This window comes from Gallinula chloropus (genome assembly GCF_964237585.1).
Source record: "Gallinula chloropus genome assembly, chromosome: 4".
NCBI lineage: Eukaryota > Metazoa > Chordata > Aves > Gruiformes > Rallidae > Gallinula > Gallinula chloropus.
The window spans coordinates 30,792,052-30,812,323 of record NC_140088.1 but is presented as its reverse complement, the minus strand read 5'-3'; positions in this window follow the sequence as shown (position 1 = coordinate 30,812,323).

Here is a 20,272-nt window from a genome sequence, read left to right as displayed (position 1 = left end):
GCAGTTTACTAGGAATTATTATTTTCTATGAGACTTATTTTGTCAGAAGTGCTTGAATTATTAAAACCAGACCTTTTCTTGGGAATATTCTGGTTATAGGGGAAAAATTAATCAAGAAATGTATCTCTGGACCAGCTTTTGCTGTCAAAAACGCAACAGGCAGAAGAGAATAAAAAGGCACTCCCTAAAGTACCGTGCAATCTGCCAGCTAAGGCATTTTCCTTGTGACCTAGGAAAACAACACATTAAGAGCATGAACCAGGTCACTGACAGCCACATGCAAAGGTTCTTTTGCTGGTAAAGGAAAAATATATCTTCTCCAGTTTGAGGGTTGGTTTTGCCTCTACTTTTGGGTTTTTTTGGTGCATGAAAATTTTAGGTCTCCATTTCATCTAGGTGATGATAGGGAAGTTTCTGAGTTTTCAAGAAGTTTCTTGAAATGCCACAGAGGTGTTTTTAGAGCTTTAATCATTACACAGTCAGTTAAAGGCATTGTAGCTTAATGATCTGTCTCTGCGGGAGTTAAGTACTTTTAAAAATCATGTTTAGAATAGAGAACCGTTGTGTTCTCTGCAAACTCATGCTTTTGACAGCCAAAAAAAAAGCAAGTCTTGCTATTGAAATAACATCTAATAATCATTTTTGCATTATCTGGAGGTACTTGTAGCATGTGTCAGACGTCTGTCTTGGTAGTGGTGAGACTACGCTCTTTCGTATTTATCTTTCATCATTAGTTATAAAGGGTTCTGTAAAGATCTTTGTGTTTGATTAAAATAGGTGCAGGTGGTTATCAGCTGCAATACTGGAGTGGAATATTTAGGCCTAGTATCTTTAGCACGCAGTCCATCGCAGTAGTGAGTTCTCCTTGTTATGTGACTTCAGTCTTCCTTCTCTTGGTGTGTGTTATCCCAAAATGTGGCAATGCTGGTTTTTGAAGATGGGACCCAGTAAATGACCTTGATAGCTGGTGCAGGAGCTCTAACCATAAATAAAATAACTGTCAGAAACTGAGAAGAGTGAGCAACTGCTGATGCCTTGCATATTCATGCCTTTTACTCAAATTTCCCCTGCAGGTAAATCACACTAAATCATACACCAAAATATATTCTCTGTGTAAAGTGGCATCGGTGGCCTTTAGTGAAAGGCTGCATTACAGAAACATGATATAAAGATGAAAGTCTTTCATTTGGCTTATTAGAGGAATTATTTTTACATTTGCTGAAGCTGACCAATGCTAGGCACCTTGTCAGGCACTTAGCTGCCTGGTAAAGTTTTGCTGTAAGGATTAGGGAAAATGGAGTGAGGAGGAATTACCTGATGCTCTAGTGCAGCAGAGATTAACTATGCTGTAATCCAAAACCAACCCGACAACTGCTTTATCACAATAAACAGACTGAAAGAAACATTTGAGGACTAAAGCATGTGACCTTGTCCTTCTCTGTAGCAAGGTAAGCTAGGAGAACAGCTACTTTTAGCAAGGGATTTAATACTGTTTTGGCAATTTTCTAAAAGCTCATTTTACCTACAGGCAAAGAGTGTCCAAGATACAGCTGTCATTAAATCCTGTGTTTAGGAGTTTAACAGGCTACAAAGATGTGACAGTGGAAGTGGTAACTTGTCCATTTGATCAGTCTTGATCCAGATGGCATGTGTTGGAAGTGTAGCTGGGGTCTGAGGTCAGATTGCCAAAGGTGCAAAGTCACTTAAGGCGTTGCCTTCCTTTAGGTTTCACTGAGATTTATGCACACATTATGTCACAGACATTCAGAATTGTTCCATTTTCACAAACAGTACATTTTTTTAAATTAGTTTGGTTAAAATGGTAGAGAAATCTGAGTTTATTTTAAATGTGATTTACCCTGAGTTAAGTGCATTCACTAAAAATTTAAATCTAGCTATACCTTTTTAAGCAAAACTGAAATTACTATTTCAGAAGATGAATTACAGTAAAATGTAATTGTAAACTAGAACTGAAAATTTAGATAGGTTGGATTTTGTAAAATTTTTTTTGCTAAAATCAATAATGATGCAGATGATGTAATAATGAGAAGAGGTATTTGGTCTTAAAAATGTTAGAAATGTAACTCAGAGCTGTGCTTCAAACACTAGAGCTTTTGTCTGCTCAGAGCTTCCTTCTTCCAAAAATCTCATTGCCTATTCAGTCTCTCTCTAAAATCTTTTTAAAGAGAATAGCAGAAAACCACTTTGTCCCCAGGCGAAATACTTTACAAAATGTGCTGACTGGGTCATTAATGAAGATGTTAAACAGCACCAGCCCCAGAACAGATCATATGGAGTACTCCACTGGTCTCCAGCTGGACTTTGTGCCTTTGGTCACAACTCCTTATGCCCTAAGTCTGGCTAGTTACCAGTCCAGCTCCGTGTTCATTTATCTGGAATATCATTGGTTTGTCAGTGGGAATCCACTGGGAAACAATGTCCGAGTTCTCCTCTTGCCCAGCAAGCTAAGCCCTTTGCTTTAGAAATGGGAGCAACAGTCAGACTCACTCATCCTACTTGGACTTGTTTTTTTTCAGATCACTTGCTTGTATGCTCATAGGCTGACGTGATTAAAGGTGGCAGATAACAAAAAAGTAACTTTTTTTAAGGTTAGTTTCCCATATTGCTTCTAAACTTTCACTTTTTTCTTTTTCTTGCCATGATAGTTGCTGTCTTAATGAATGCTGTTGGTTTTGGTAGAAATAGTCTTCATTGTGTTATCAGTACAACTTCATGCAGATTATCTGTGCATATGTAGCTTTGTCTCAGCTGTTTTTAAAAGCTCACTGTTGTCTTGATGCTAATTACCATGCAAAATTTTTAATGGATTTCAGGTTGAACTCTATTTTGAGCTTAACCCTATTGTCAGCTGTGTTTGTGTATTGAATGAATCAGAATCTCATGGGAAAATAGCAGATCCATGTATTTATAGACTGCATCAGAGTGGATGTTTGAAAGGAGGGAAAGTGTGGCAAATAAAATGCATGCTGACAATCAGGTTTTTTTCATTTAGGAAAAAGTTCTTCCCTTTGAGGGTGGTGAGGCTCTGGAACAGGTTTCTCAGAGAAGCTGTGGCTGCCCTCTCCCTGGTAGTGTTCAAGGCCAGATTGGATGGGGCTTTGGGCAACCGTGGCTAGTAGAGGATGTCCCTGACCATGTCAGGGGGTTGGAGCTAGATGATCCTTTCCAACCCAAACCGTGCTGTGATATATGTCCATCTGATTCGTGTTAATATGGAATAATGTTGGGAGTGCATAATGACATACCCTTGTATGGCCATAGGCCTGGGAGGGACAGTTTAAGATTTTTGCATGTACTGAATGAAGTATGTTGAAGCAGCAACAAACTATATAAAGGATGTGCAAAGCTTTGCCTAAAGGACCACAGTGTTAGCACATTGTGTGCGTTGTGATACCTCAGGAGAAACAACTTGTCTCTGAGAAGGAGGTGATAAAGAGGAAGAAGGAAAGAAGAATAGGAAGGCTCCTCAAATCTGCCTCAAGTCTGCAGAACCAGCTGCCTGACTTTGTAGCAAGACAAAAGCTCACCTAAAGGATGTCTTGTGGGGGTCGCCTGGCGGGCACTCCAGTCTGTCAGTTGAAGCCGGCGGGCTGTGCTGCCCCTAGAAGATACATAAACCAGGGACTGGAACTGTACGGTGTGCGTCCTGGTGGAGCGGAGACTCCTGGAGCACCCGGCGCTGTCTGTGCACCCCAGTGCCGTTTGCCTTTATTCGTTTAATAAATTGTTCAATTTGGTTATAATCCTGTTTGGGACCGAGTCATTTCTCACAGTGCTGTGATTGTATGTTTTCATGTATGCTGGAAATCATAACGTTTTCATTTCAAAGCACAGTTTAGATGTGCCAGCTTTATGTTCTGACAGTTTTTCTGTGTATTGTGCATAAAGCATACTGAGGAAAGCCAGAGCTTTTGATACAATACAGAAGGGCCATCCAGGGTCAGGGGATTTTTCTGCTATAGATATTGTGATGCAAAGAATTCCAAATTACTCTAATTCAAAGTTAATTTCTTCTAAATACGTTGTGAAGGAATTATGCCCAAATATGTTCATTTTGCTTGGCGTGGGGCCCTGTGAAAGACAGTTATTTAAATTTCATTTCAATTATGAAAGTCTTGAAATGCATTAGATTCCAAGGCAATAGTTGTGCTGCCTTGCAGTGAGTGCATTCCACTCTTAGGTTTATTTACTGCTGTTCAAGTGTTTCTTACTGAAGAAATGCTAAAATTCATTATTGCTCAGTGCCTTATTCTTGCAATTGCACTCCACTGGTGCTGTAGTGCTTAAGCTTCTTGCGTCAGATATCAGATGGTGTAGACTTATTTGGTATATTTTTTTAATTCATTGTTTACTTTGGGACTCTTGTGTCCTTGTCAAACTCCAGGTTGGATAATAGTATTAACTTGCTTTTTACAGTAACCTTCTCTTGTAGTTTCTGCAGACTACAGCATTTTTTCTTGCTTGTTGGTGAGGCTCTGTATTGCTGGAAACTTGCCAAATGTAAATGCAGTTTACAGTTGGTGTTTGTAAGCAGTCTTGATTCTGTGTGAGAGGAAGGCATTAAATCCGTTCTGGATCATTTGCTCCTACTTACGTAGGTAGATGCTGCAGGACACGTTGAAACATGATGCTTAGGGACATAAAATGGAAAGAAGAAGGTTGCTTTTGTAAGTAATGACACTTAGTTCAGATGGCAGCTAAAACATTGAAAGGTTTATCTAACAATATCTGTCACAGTGATGGAGAAGAACAATTTTCCCCTCTGCTTGTCTGTCACATATGACCGGAAGATACTCATAGAACATTGCACACCACATTATGAAATCTACCTTTCATAATATCTCAACAATGGTGGATAGTTTGACATTGAGATATGCACCTTGTAGTTGAAAATCAAAACCTTCATCTTCTAACATTTTGCTGTACTTTCCAGACTTGATGGAGAACCTCAGTGAGCTGTGTTTGGTGTATGTCTGTGAAGGCAACATCTGAAATAAAATCAGCAACATTGAATGAGCCTCGGCAGCTTTTAATGAGCCAAGTGACTGGGCAGCAGTGGCCAAATCATGGCCTTGGCTGTGATTGCAGCAGTGCTTTTAGGCAGTTTGGCCTGCACCAGTGAGCTGGTGGCATGAAGCTGAGCAGCGCTGAAAATGACAAACCAGATGCACCTCTTATATCTAGACTGTCTTGTGTTCAGCTGAAGCTGTGGAGGCCTTCTCATGGAAGATACCTAGAAAAGGGGAAGAAAACTCTCATGTATATATCCTAGTGAGATGGTCCTTACACCAGCATGTGAAAAGTGGGCAAGAAACCTTCTCTGAGACCTCTTCCCTACACAGGTTCAGAAAAAAGTGCAAGGTAACAGTAATAAAAGGTTTCAGTTTCCTTAAGTAGTCTCTGTTGCAGCTACAGGGATTTTTGGTATACTTTCCAGGGGGATCTCACTATTAAGCATCAGTTCAAATCCTGCATGTGCTATTTGATCAAATCTTCCTTAGATTAGTGGCTGTGTTTCTTGAATAAGGACTCAGGATTAGGATGCACACATGGGTGTGATTTAGTGATGTAGATACCTGGGCATAAATCAGAAGCTACTGAGGCCCTTACACTGTTGCGCTGTTCAGTGTTAGCATGGCTGTGTATCCAGAGGCTGGGCAGGGAGATATGCTCTTACAGCTGGAGGATAAGTGCTAAATCAGCTTTTTATACTTTAAAAACCCACCTGAAAATCTTCCCCAGACATGCTCTGTTCTGTGCTTTCTGATTTCTTAGATTTTGTTTTCCCATTGTAACATACTGATAAGCTGCTTAGGATTTTTCTGGAGCTGACTGATCTGAAGAGTTCTTCAAGTTCTGAACTTTCTTGAATGAGCAAAGCCATAGACCAGCAAAGAGACTGTAAATGATCATCTCAAAATCTCAGGGGCTGTCATTCATTCCTGGAACTAAGAAAAACTTTACTGTCATTCATTCTCCTAAAACTAAATGAAGGTTTGCAAATATGAGACAAAAACAGCTCTTTAGAGCTTTTAAATTTATGTATATTTAATCACTTTCCCTTGCTATGAATTTCTGAGGTCTCCCCAATTGCATAAAAGAGGCAGAATATTTTCTGCTCTGATCTTTGCAAGTGCATCCTGATGAAGTTGATTAGGTACTGATTTTCAATAACTAATGTTTCTTTTTAAATGTTATTGTTTGCTGTGAACTGCAAACACTGTACTTAAGGACACTAAAATCAGACATGTCAGTTAAACTTTGCATTCAGAAGTTTGGCTCAGCAAAATCTTGGGTGAATCTTATTAAAATTCCAGATATTTTCTCCATAGGCTTTTTCAAATGAGTACATGAAAATGAATGTGCTCAGTTTTAAAACATTTTTATTTGAGAAACTATCTACTACATTAACACTGCATAATTTGGTATATTGATTTCTAACCTCAATGCCATTGGTTGACTAATGTATACTAAGGTTACAAAATGTGAAATATTCATTTTTAATAACAAAAGCATTACTCCTCAATGGCAGAAAGAACATAAAAGAGTCACCTTTCATCCCCAGTATTTAGAAGTTAGGGCCTTTAAACTAAGATGTATGGTTATCAAAGGTGAAAACTGTTAGACTTTTTTTTGCATAAGACATCTAAAATATTCATTCAGTGCTAGAAATGCTATCCAGCGGAAACATCAAAGGGAGCCTGGCTCATTAGGAGAACTCTCCTGACTTTGACGCATGCTTCCAACATGCTGAGGAACTTTCAGAGCAATGTGAAGGGATTTATCATCCTGACTCCCAGAAATGTCAGTGTGAGCTGCACAGTTAAATCACTGCAAACTTATTTGAAATTCCTCTCTGTATTTAGTAATGTTTAATTGGGATGGAAATATACTTACAGCAAACACTGGGATAACGCTCTCCCTCCATCACATTCTGACACTATTGTGTGACAAGCTTCTTTCCTTTTTCTAACATCAAATATCTCTCATACCAGATATATCAAAAGCCGCTAGTAGGTGCCTCAGAGGTAAGAGCATGTATGCTGGTGTACCTGGCAGTCTAGTGGATTAGAATGCAGATTCCCATGTATAGAGGTGTATTTGAAGAATTAGAGTCCCTTATTACTTCTGCCATAGTTTGGGAAGTTCTCATAGGGAGGCAGTGAAAGTAAGGTTTAGTTTGGATAAATTAGTTCAAACCATATTGTCCTGAAGCACTTATCTAGTCTTTATTATATTTGGTTTTGAGCACATCATTCTTATTCATAACACACTTGTCAGGTGGGGTGAGTGGTGGTGTCTCCATTTTAAACACAAAGAACATGATTTAAGGATGATTTATTTTATATTTGTTTCAAGCGGACACAGTTTCTTACTCACAAGTGCCGCCTTAGACTTTGGTGATTGGTTAGTTTGCCAACCCCTCTTAGTTTAAAACTAATGAAACTAGAAGTAGAAACAGCTTACACTGACTGGGAAAGCTGCTCTCCTCCCTCATGTGCTCTCTTAGTTATGCAGTTCCATGGCTTCTCTTTGAGTCCCTGTGTTGGACTTGGAGAGGGAAACCAAAGGAAAGAAAGACATGAGAGAGGCCTAAGCTTTTGGAGTTGTAGCTGGGAGAAGCAAATATGAATAGCAATAGCCACTGAGTCATAAGAGAAGGAAGGTTTCATAGATACCTTTTTAAAATAGCACTGAAGTCCCTTGTGAATGGCTTTCTGTTTTATGATTTCACTTTTAGGTTTTCTTTTTTTAAAAGGGTTAAACTGTTGCAAACAGAAACACAAATACTTGGGTTTAGATCAAATATTACATCTGGCAGAAATCAACATCTTTTGTGTTAGCTTTCATGCTCCATGCCAATGTGTTGTCTTAGGTTAACCTCACATGAGAACAGAGGCACATTAGAACCATGAAAAATCAATTATTGACATAGACTGTGGTCAGCAGTACCTGGTGATAGATCAAGAGGCAATGGGCATAAGCTGAAATTGGTTTAAATGTGAGAAAACCCCTCTTTTTTTTTTTCCAGTGAGGGTGGTCAGACACTGAAACAGGTTGCTCTGAGAGGGTGTGGAGTCCTACTCTTTGAAGATACTCAAAAGCCTTCTGTATGTGGTCCTTAACAACTGGCTTGAGCAGGGGGCTCAGACAAGGGGACCTCCAGAGGTCCCTTCCAACCTCAGCCATCCTGGGATTCTGTAAATAAAGGTACTCAGACCCTGTGCTGAAGGTCTCACACATTTTAATGACAGAAAAGGTAGGGTGAGGTTTGCTTCTACTGAGGTAGCTCGTTATCATTGGGAGTGCTAAGGTAGTACCTGGTGTTACTATAGGAACCCAAAGGTTTTAGTGGGAATAAATGTGATACAGCAAAGTATCACACTTCCACTTTATATATGTTTATCAAAACTGGTCTGCATTACTACTGCATCAAATCCTACTAAATGACATAATTTTTAATTAAAATAAATAGTCCTCTTTTTCTTTGCAAATCCTATTATGGAGAAGGATGGGTCAGAATAACAATTGGCTGAAAATAATAGTTGAGAACTATCCATTACAAGAAACCTTGATCTATGAGGGGGACTCTCCCTTTTGAACATGGTGGTAGACTACTCAAATGCCACAATTCCTATATTTTTAGATGTTCTATGAAACTAAAATTTTTCCAGCTTGTGTCCATCAAAAATTTCTTAGCAATTTTCTCTTTTAATCTACCCCTAAATTCCTAGTTATAACCACCTGAAATGCAGCTGCGTTAAATCTGTGCAACCATGTTGTTAATTTGAGCTGTTTAGGTGAAAACTGATATATATATATATATATATGCAAAAGCATCATTGCTCTGAAAAATGGTTGTTTACCTGCTGTGCATTCAGACTGCTTGTGTGTTTTTCTATTTAATACATAATACAACTGCCTATTCTTGCAAGTGTAAGCAGTTTCCATGGACATAGCTTTTATCTGTTCCTTGGATGATGTAATTCACTGTCTAGAAGCCAAAGTGAATGTAATCGTCTTCCTATATTACAAGGCTGCTGCCAGGTCTCTGCGGATCCTCAAACTATAACTCCTGGAGATGGTGAAAACTCACCTTCAGACCAAGAGAACTGCAAGATTTTTCCTGAGTGATTCATTTCAATCAATTGATATTAGCCTTGTACCAGCCCTTATGCTCCGTGCTTGCTCTAGGTAATTGAAATGCATTCGGTAGACTGCAGTAACTACTTGGGATGGACGTCATGAACGTGCCCCATGAAATCACTAATGTTTCCAGACACAGGGAGGATTCTGGGGAGACTGACAGCACTGGTTGCAGCTCATCAGCTCAAAAATGCTTTGTGCAGCTGCATACTTCCAAGGTATCTTGGAACAGCCGGGGTGACAGAGTTTCCTAGGAAACTGGGGATGCAAGTCCACACAGCTTTTGTGGCTTTTCAACAAGTAGCTAATGGGAGCTGAGGTCTTGATATTGTTGTAATATTCTGTGGCTTCCAATGCTGCTCCAGGCTGGATGGCTGCCACACACAGAAAATGTGCTTAGAGCTTCATCCTTGGCACTGTTAACGGCCCCTGCCTGTGTCACACCCTGTAGGTCATAAGGGAGGTATTAAATCATACCTTAAGTGTAAAATTTGCAACCCAGTGTATCTCTTGAAAGATTTTGAAATCTGGGCAACGTGCAGCCCACTGTTAATCCAGCCTGGAGCCTTCTGAGTCCATTCAGAAGCAGGTAAATGCCGTGTTGCTTTGGTAGACCAATTTATTCTTGTGCACATACAACAGCCTGCTCCAGCTGTTGATAGAATCAGAATAAAATATATTTGGAACATCATGTGGATTGGTCTTTGTTTATCATTTTGTGTTGTTTGTAGCATAATCTATATGTGTTATAAGCAGGAAAAAAAAAAAAGGAAAAATTAAAGGAAAATATTATGGTTGGGGCTTTTTACACTGAATTTAAATTTGAAATATGCACACTTTGTACTTATGCACTGCCTTGCATACGATCAACAGAGAGGATGTTTCTCTAGATTAATTCAAGTGTCGGTTAAAAAAAATTTTAATCCACCTTAGTTTTTCTGTGATACTGCTTATAGCCATGCCAGTTATTGAATATGGCCAGCTGTTAACATTTGAGACTGTTTTCTGTTCTCAGGGAGACCGAGTTTTGTTCCTTTGTATTGCAGCTATTATCAGGACTCAGAAACAGTCAGTCAAACAAAAGTCCTTTTATCCATAAGCAAAAGGAAGTGAAATACTTTATATAATTTTGATGAATTTGCTGTAGCTTATTTTTTCAGTTGCTCATGCGTAGTGTAAAATCGTTAGTAATTTCTGAAATTTGCCTGTATCTCATTATGTTTTAATCATATCAAGGTATGACCAAAGGTAGCACCGTAGCAAATATTGACCAGAGACAAGGCAGATGTGAACAGCAGTAGGAAATTCTACTATCAGGGACATATATATGTAGGGAAAATTCTACATGTAGTGACCCTTATTCTGCTTGTCATTTTGTGCTTGGTTGTAGCTTGCTGAGGAAAAACTACATACTGCAATCCTACCAGTGACTTGCACATGTTGTATAGAAGGATTGGGCCCCTCAGAGTGTTTTCGGTGTGGCTTTATCATTCGTAGGGTCATATGAGGAGCTCTATACAGATACTTACATTTTCTGTAATTCCTTGTTTTGTATTTGGTGGGAAAGAAAAGATAAACAAAACGCAAGCTGTTTTGTGCAAACTGTGCACATGTAGGCTTGAAAAGTGTATTCTCTGTAGGACTGCTACAATTAGTTTGCCAGCTTTCTAAAGGGTTTTTAGCTTTGTGTGATAAATTTTGCATCCATTTTTAAACTGGCAGTAATATTATTCTGTGTTTGATAGCCTGCTGTATACTATGAATGTTCCTAGTCATCTCTTCAGATGGAGTTTCAACTTGATCTGCTTCAGCTATTAAAACGGGAGATCAAATAGATTTTTGAAGGCCAGGATCACTTTTTTTAAAATATCTTTGTCCATATGGTATATTCAGATATTCTAGTAATGACTTTTGGAGGGATAGATGTTTAAACTGTTAAGTGTCCTTAGCTAAAACAATATCTTTTGTTGAGAAAAACATTCTTCCTCTAAAACTGTCTTACATTGTGCCTTCTACAATGGAATATAATAGAAATTGGAAAAAAAAAGCTATTAAGTCAATCCAGGCCATCATTCCACAGAGGCAGGATTGTTTGCTGCATTGGAGTTTTTAGCTCTAATTGGAGCTACTTTTCAATTTCCCATACAATGGGGTTTCAGCTACATCCCTTGAGAGATTATTTCACAGTACAATAACTCTGCTGAGATGTTTTGCTGATATCTGGCCTAAATCTTCCCTCCTAATTTCATCCCATTGTTTGCTGTTATAGCCCTAGGTATCACGCTAAACAATTCCCCTTCTTCCTAAGTGGTTAGCTTGTCAAATATTTCTGGACAACTACATTCACACTTAGTTCAGTTGTTGCTCCGTTAGTACCTAATCTTAACATTTCTGTACAGATTTATGCTCAGTTCCCTTCAGCTTTCTCTGTTTAATTTTTTATCCCATTTTTTTTTCTTTCTTTTCTTTTTTCTGGCTCTTTCCTCCCCACCATTTATGAATAGTGCATTCCCAACAGCAAGCAATAGCATCATCTGGAATACATTACAGGACCTTGCAGATTGGTGCTCTCACACTGCTTCTTGAGCTGTCCATAGGTGCACCAGCTTTATGACTTTTTACTCTGCCGTTTAAGTTGAACTGCATATACACACTTCCACTGTTTCTTTTTCTTAGGCTTTCCAAATCTTTTTTTTTTCCTATTGCAGTTCTGGATTTTTTTCTTATTAGGAAATTCAGAACATAAGCACAATTAAATGAACAAATGCTTGTTGAATTTTGTCTATTTGTCTTGCTGTTACATGGATGAATAAATTCACATTTGTCACCTTTTTTCTTCAATAGTGCTAAAATAGAGTGTAAGATTCTTGTATCAGTTGAGATAATAAATAAGTCTTCTCGTTGTAGTGTGTCCCTAGATGGATAAAGTGAATACTACATGGCAATGAAAACGGTCTTGGAAATATTAGAGACTGATACATTTTTATCTTTCCAAATAATTCCCCTCTTGAAAACTGTGACTTTTGGAAGAATAAGAATGCAGTTGAGTCTGTGAATGGAATTTATAGAAGTCTCCCATCCCTTCTGATTTCATATAAAATGAATCTTTATGATTCAAAATTTATTTTTTTTTTAGTCTGGCAGTCTTTATCCACTTGCTGGAGATTCTTGACGATGGAAGAATCTCACCTCTCATTTTTACAAGAATTGCCCTTTCAGGCTTAATTGAGAGAAGTTGAAAATATGACTCTGGAGTTTCAAACAACAAAACCAAATGTGGAGATAAACAGAACTCAATCTTTCCCCACCCTCCCCTCCCCTTAATTTACTGATATTTAAGCAAGTTTCCCAGTTATTTAGGTACACCTGGGTTTTTAAAATTCTTCTATCTGATTTCACAACTACTTGTGTTTATGGTCCCCTTCTAGCTTGGCTTCAAAATAGGTAGTTGACTCCAGATCATCTATGGTGTGATCCTCTTTATTAAAAATGATCAAATTCTTATATTAGAAGTGAAAATAATCAAACAGGAGACACATTTTTATCCCCAACACAGCTTCCAGTCACTTTGATTTCCCAGTCCCAAAGAGTTATTTACTAAGATTTATTTTTTGGTCCTTACTCAAGCTCCTCAGGTTATTTCATAGTAACTTCCTATAATGCTACTTCTCAACGACAAGCCATTTCTTCACATAGAGAGAGGAAGCATCTGAAGTGGTCACCATAATGGGAGGGTAGAAATATTTTAGGAAGGTTTGTGTCTCAGTGTATCCTATAGCTGATTGACTTTGTTTATGAAACAAAGCTGTGCCAGGGCAGGTTCAGATTAGATGTTAGGAAAAAAAAAATTACTGAAAGAATTGTCAGGGCCTGGAACAGGCTGCCCAGGGAGATGGTTGAATTACCTTCTCTGGATGTGTTTAAAAAAAGGGTAAATCAGGTACTTAGGGATATGGTTCAGCTTAGGATGAGAATGGTTGGACTTGATCTTAAAGGTCTTTTCCAACCTTGTGATTCTGTGACTCCACCCACCCTGTCCCATGAAAGCATCTCACATATTTTCATTTCTTAACTCACTTCTCTTCCTCTACTTTGCCTCTGGGATGAATCTTCTCCTAACACGACAATTTTCACTGGCATTGAGATTAGGTGACTAGCAAAACAATTTAGCAGGCTAGAAGGGTATGCCTTTCCATCTTTAAACAACACATTTGAATATATGTTCTCTTTTTACAAGATGGTTTATCCTGAGTAGTGAATTGAAATACAACATTTTGCACATGCCATAAAATGAGGTTCTGGATTATAGCATATAATATTCCGATAATGTTCCTTCATGTGCAATTGTGTATTTTGCACACCAAGTGTAGCCTGCATGCAGTGCTAACTAGATGACATATTCGTTGTATTAGGAAAACCTGTGTTGTATTTCTAGAGGAAAGTTCTTATGAGCATCTACAGTAGCTAGCATTATGTATTGCAGTTTTATCAGCTGCTTTATGGATTTTTCTGCAGCAGGAGCTTTTAAAGGATAATATGGCACAGTAGAGGTAATTCCCTAAGGCAGCGATTACCAGATCACTAAGTACCCAGAAGCATATAAACTACTCTTAGGGCTGTCAGCTTCCACTCCTGGAGCTATGGGGCTGTCAACTAGAGTCAGGAAAAAAGACATGTTGTTATAGTCATGTCTTCATATAGTCATGTGTTACAAAAGACACAGGTAACCACACATCAAAAACTGTTTTAAGGGGTGGCATATGAAATGAGATGTCAGCAATGTTGCTTATATAGCTTTAAAGTAATTTCAGAAGTTCCAAGAAGATTCATAACATCATCTGTAAACTGTAGTAGGGGCCACAGGTATCAGTTTTATTCACCTTACATTTGATCATAGCTGCTCAAAACCACCAACAGCTGCAGCTTCAAAATGAAATGAATGTCAGCTCATTATGTTGCGTGTGCAGAGAGCAGGTACCTGAATTCTGAACACAGATGTAGGAGAAACTAAAAATTCAAAAACACTGAGAAGTTCTGGGCTCCCTGGTTCAAGGACAGGGAGCTACTGGAGAGGGTACAAAAGGTTACAAGGATGATTAAGGGACTAGAACATCTCTCTTTATGAAGAGAGGCTGAGGGATTGAGACTTTTTAGCCTAGAGAAGAGAAGATGGGAGAACTTATCGATATTTATAAATACTTGAGGGGTGAGTTTCACGAGGATGGGGTGCCCACTGAAAGGATAAGATGCGCTGGGCATAAACTTAAATATAGGAAGTTCCACCTAAACATGAGGAAGAACTTCTTTGCTTTGAGGGTGGCAGAGCACTGGATCAGGCTGCCCAGCAAGGTTGTGGAGTCTCTGTCTCTGGAGATATTCAAAACCTGCCTGGTTGCTGTCCTGTGCAGCCTGCTCACGGTGATCCTGCTCTGGCAGGGAGGTGGGACTAGATGATCTCCAGAGGTACCTTCTAACACCTATCATTCTGTGATTCTGTGACAGAAGTGAGAACTACTGAGAGATTTTGATGTCAAAAGTACTTCATTGTCTTGGATTAGTTACCATGACATAAAATTCTGTGTGTGTCAGTATAGAGATGGCTCTTTGTCATGGTAGCCTGCCAAAATCAGCTGTGTACCCCATCAACAAGGACTTCTTTTTACTAATTAAAATCATGTAGAAATAGTTTTGTGGGGTTTTGTTATGTAAAACATAACTGTTTTCTCTGAAGAGATGGGGAAGCAGGTTCCTTCCTGTTGCATTGGTAATATTTGCTGATAGTGTGGAATTGATGTGTTGTGCAGCTGTGAATCGCAGTAGTCAAATACCTGGTTTGTTACAACCTAGACCTGTTTGAGTAGGTTTATTCCAGAATAAAGGCATTTAGATAAGAATTAAGTGCCTGACTTCAACTAAAATTCAATAGATATTCCAGATTTTGATGAATCACTCCATTTAAAACACTTATTATGTATCTAGATATGCTCCTTAATACTTTAATGAAGTTGTACTTATGGTGGTGATTATTGTTTATTGTCCTGGTTCTGTCCGGGCCAGAGTCAACCTCCCCAAGCAGCCGGGTGAGCTGAGATAGCCCAGGCTGTTTCCACACCACCTGACAACACTCCCCCATAAAAGAGGCTGGTTGGAGAGGGGTGCTCCTGGGAGCCTCCAGAGCAATCTGAGTATGGCCAGGGTGTCAGGTCAGTCCTCATGTTGGTGCAGTACTCTGTTATCATTGGGTCAATAAGGTACTCTGTGTGATCACTGTGTGGGCTGTTATTGTTCTCCTTTCATGGTGTTTTTGTCAGTAAGTAAGCTGTCCTTATCCCAGCCATGAGGCTCTTTCTCCTCAGGGAGTGAGCAAGCGGTGTGTGGTGCTTAGCCTCTACTTGGGGCTGATCCACCATGTTTACTTAAGGGGCTGATCTGGAAATTTAAGATAAAACACAATGTTATAGGTTACATAATGACAATATACTTTTAAGCTGACAGTTCTAGATAAAACATGTTCTTTGAAGGAAGACTAAATGTGAAGAAGACTGACCTCAGTGGCTCTACAGGACACTTGTTGCCCTATGTTAAACTGTTGTCAATGAGGGAGAGATAGTGAGTATAAACACTGTGTTTTGTTTTGAATAATCCCCATCTAACTATCAGTTTAATGGGCTCATCTGAATCATAATACTTAATAGCATTAGATCTCTTTTTATTTAATCTCTTTTTGAGCCCCCTTCAATAATATCAATGTAGGAATATGTCTGTCTCCTGCCAATTTCCATATGCATTCAGTCTGTTAGCAGTACAGTATGCTCAGCAGCGTCTGGGACTGGTGTTTCAAGGGTTTCAATGTGTTTGCTTTTATTTGTTTCCTTGGTTTTCCACTGGCATTTTTTTTGTGCATAAATGAGTCAAACCAGTTGGTGGCTTTAAAACACTGAGCAAACAATATATTCATGATATTTTAGTGATTCGCTAGAGTGTAGGTGTGCCACAAGGGAACTAAAAAATCATGTATCTTTACAGCAACATCTATACAAACAGATATTAGTTCAATCATCTTCTCTTAATTCCCTCCCCTACCCCCTTTAAGGAATTTCTCTTACCCCTGTGTATTTAGTCTAATTATCTGTTAATGATAAACTGGTGGTTCAATACATGTGTTCTGCTGTGCTGCAGACTACTATTTTTAGTAACAGAGAATCAGCATAACAACGGAGGTCTGACAACAAAATATGAACATTCTGAGAAAAAAATATTCATGAGAAATTAAGTTTTGAGGCAACTGAAGCTTAACACTGAAACTGGCTAAGTATTGTAATAACATATTGCCAAAAAGGGGGGAAAAGAGAAGAAACAGTTCTGAGGGTTGGATCGTTTTTTAGGTTTGTTTTGGTTTGTTTGTTTGTATTTTTACATTGCAGAATGTATCATTAGTACTTAGGTACCATATGCAAAACAGAGAAGAAAGATATAATACCATACCAGGCAACATTCCTGATGTCAGATACGATGAAAGACATTTTTGTACCACAATAAAGGACTCAGAGTAACATTTATCTTTCCAGTTCGAGCTGAGCTTTGGAACTGATGCCAGACTGAAACAGTTTCAGCTATATCTTGTGCCATTAAGTCAGCATAAAATATGCTCATTATGTGTTATATTAGTTTGGTCCATTAGTAGTCATGCTACTTTATTTCCTGGATGAAAGAATTTTTGACAACTGGCATCAAATTATTTTGTCTTCATCAAGAAATGAGAAGCCAGTGAATATTTTAAACAGAAATACATGTGCCAAGATAGCTAGAAATTTTCATGTTCAGTAAAGAACTGTCCCTCTTTCAACTGGTTTCTGATTAATTGGAATGCAAGACCCAAATTAGGTGCTACTGATGGGGTTCTTAGAGCACTTCTGATTTTTTTTTAAATCAGAAATTAAGATTTCAGAAGTGTTTGACATCTTTTCTTGTAAAAATTTTTATTGTGTTTTTCTTAAATTTAAAGGTTGTTGAAACAAGGACACGCAAGCCCAGCTTTTTCTTGAAAAGAGAAATTGAATCACTGCACTATATTATGGTAAATGCAATAGTCATTCTCTACAGATACTGAATAAATGTTGAGATTTCATGGGCAGAAACATGAGCATTTTGAAATCCTTTAAAGAAGTGCTCTGACTGAAGGGAGGCCTCAAAGCCAGCCTGCAAGTCTTAACTGCAAAGCCACATAAAGGAATGACACCTCAAGGAACAGGATGTTTCCCAACTTTCTTTATTTCTGGATATTGTTACCATAACTGTTCCTGCAGTAGTGTTACCATAACTGTTCCTGCAGTAGTGGCTTGTATTAAATTTAATTGATTGCCCTTGATTCAAGTGACATAAAATAGAACACGCTTTTCAGTCATTTCTATGTAAAAACTAAAAAGCTGAAAAGTTTTTGAATACCAGTAAAAAAAAAAAGAAAAATTTTAAAATTCTTCTGTTGGCCCAGAGCTTAATCCAAGTTCCTCAAAAGAATTTCTAAAACTCTGCAAAGCATGTCACATGCATGGTTCAATGTTAAAGTGAATTTACACCAGGTAATGGGTATATAGCTAACCTAGTGGAAATTGTATGCTTTAAATATAAATTTGGGGAAACCATGCTGTGTTTTAACATTACCTGCATAAATTGAAGTTGGAGGGAAATGTTTTGACTGACATCTCAAAATGGAAGTCACACTTATACTGTCTTTATGACATGAATTTATGACAATTTATGTTATAGGCTGCAGCTCAGCAATGATAGAAGAATCCTCCTTTCATCTTATCCAGATGAAGAATAAAATTGCCTAGATGTATTTAAATGAAAAAGAATGAAATTGCCTCAAGAAAGTTAATTTCAAGATAGGAGTAAAATGTTTGAGTTGAATTTGCTCTGTACTGTCAATAGGGTTGAAGTGCTGTATAGACATGAAGTAAGAAATTCAATATTCCAAGAACTAATATCATAAGGAAAACAAAAGAGATACGGAAATAATCTCTCAATCAGAAATTTTATTTGCTGAGATATATCGCCTTATGCATACACACAAGAAAGGATTGTGCTTACTAAAATATGAAGATGTTTATAAAGTACTTATTGGGCACAACTTAATATATCTGACAACTTTTGGGAGGAATATAAATGTGAAATATGATTTTCAGATAGACACGTTCATGGATAGGATGCTGCCTCTTTTCACTGCAATGCCAAGAACGTGTTTAACTGGGGTTTGTGATAAGCACAGCTAAAGCACTATGAAATTATTAGTTAACATGGGAAGGAAATCAATTGACAGATTGAAAGTGAAAAAAACAGATGTAAAAAATAATCAGGGTGTCATTACTTCCCAGAATAATTTCAGTATGTCTTGAAATTGGCAGGAGTGATATCATTTATCATGCCCATTCAAGAAAATAGAAGAAGTATTGCAATGCTTTTCTCAGATGTCTCTGTTGTGCCACAAGCATTGAAGTAAGTACATAGAACAAAAGAAAACGAGCACAGTAATTCTTTTCTTTTTACAAAAGCATTGTGTGATATACTGTTGGCCAGCATTAGCTAAAAATACAAAAAGGAGTGCAGCTCAGATTGAGCCTTGGAGTAGGAAGAAATGGCTGATAGTGCTCTACTGCCAGTGAAGAATAGAGAAATTTTCTCAGGTAATGTTACGGATGCTCTGTAGGCTGCAGCACTAAATAGCTAAACCTGCTAATGAGAGAAAATGAGAGACTGTGAAAGGGATGGGACAAAGAGCTTTAGCAGTAGGAGCTAGACTGCTGTTCTGTCTGACAGTTCAGACAACTCCTGGGTGTGTATTTTATGTATGTCTTAGTTATAAATAGCACAAGAACTTTACTGGGACACAGCATAGTTATGCCATGATGAGGAGCTTGATTTGCAGAAGCCTTGAAGCATATCGGGAACAAGAGTGCCGAAGGAACTACTGTTGTAGTTGGATGTTATTCAGAGGTATCAGTTGCAGCACAAGTGTTTCAGACTTAGAAGATGACATTTTATCAGCATGTTGGGGTTTTTATTTTAAAGAGAAAAACGAGTAAAGTTAAAAATTTTTCATGTTTTTTCTGCTTTGGAGATCCACTTACGTCACAGTGATGGGAGCTAGTGGCAAGGTATCTATTGCCAAACCTACTCCAGAAAGTATTTCAGTTTTATAACACAATGAAGGAACATAACTGTTATTTTTAAAGACCTGGGTAACCTGAAAATCCTGTCCACTTGCCAAGACAAATTCTGGAACAGGATCTCTAATTATATTTTCTCTCACCTCACTTTTGATGTCTACTGTGCAATATCTGTGTCTAATATCTGTGTCTGAGCTACTTGCCTTGAGCTCCCTTTGAAGATAAGGAAAAGAAAAAACATTCTTAAGGTATGATTAATTTCAGTGCCCATTTCTTCCTCCTGCCTATAAATGGAATTTAGGATGATTAGCTGAGATGGAGGCGTTTTTGTTTTTAATTTTAAATTTAGATTTTTTTTTTTAAATGCTGTGGATGTCCACAGAATCACAGAATGACAGGGGTTGCAAGGAACCTCTGGGGTTCATCTAGTCCAAGCCTCCTGCTAAAGCAGGTTTCACAGGATTGTATCCAGGTGGTTTTGAATATCTCCAGAGAAGGAGAGTTGGCCAGATGAATCTCAAATGGCAAGGCAATACAGATTTTTTTTTAATTATTTTTTTGTTGCAGAGAGGAAATTTTAGCCTTCAGTAATGTTGCCACATATTTATTCAACTCTTTGGTACTCTTAACATCTGATGAATTATTCATTCAGTGGATAAGTTCTTTCAGGGAATTTATGACCATTGAATAAGGTATATGAGCATTTCCCATTAGTATTTCATATCTACACTTTTGCACAAATTAGTCAAAATAGGCCATTCAGCACTGACTGTATCTTTGTTAGTATCTTGATGTGATATGTTCACTTAGGCACTAGCAATGCCTTGTATTTTGTAACTGGTCTGTTAAACAAACAGAAACAGTGAAGGTCTTTAATTTCAAAGGGCTTTATCCACAACACTCCCACAGTCATAAAATTTAAGTGTTGGTCTGTGAAG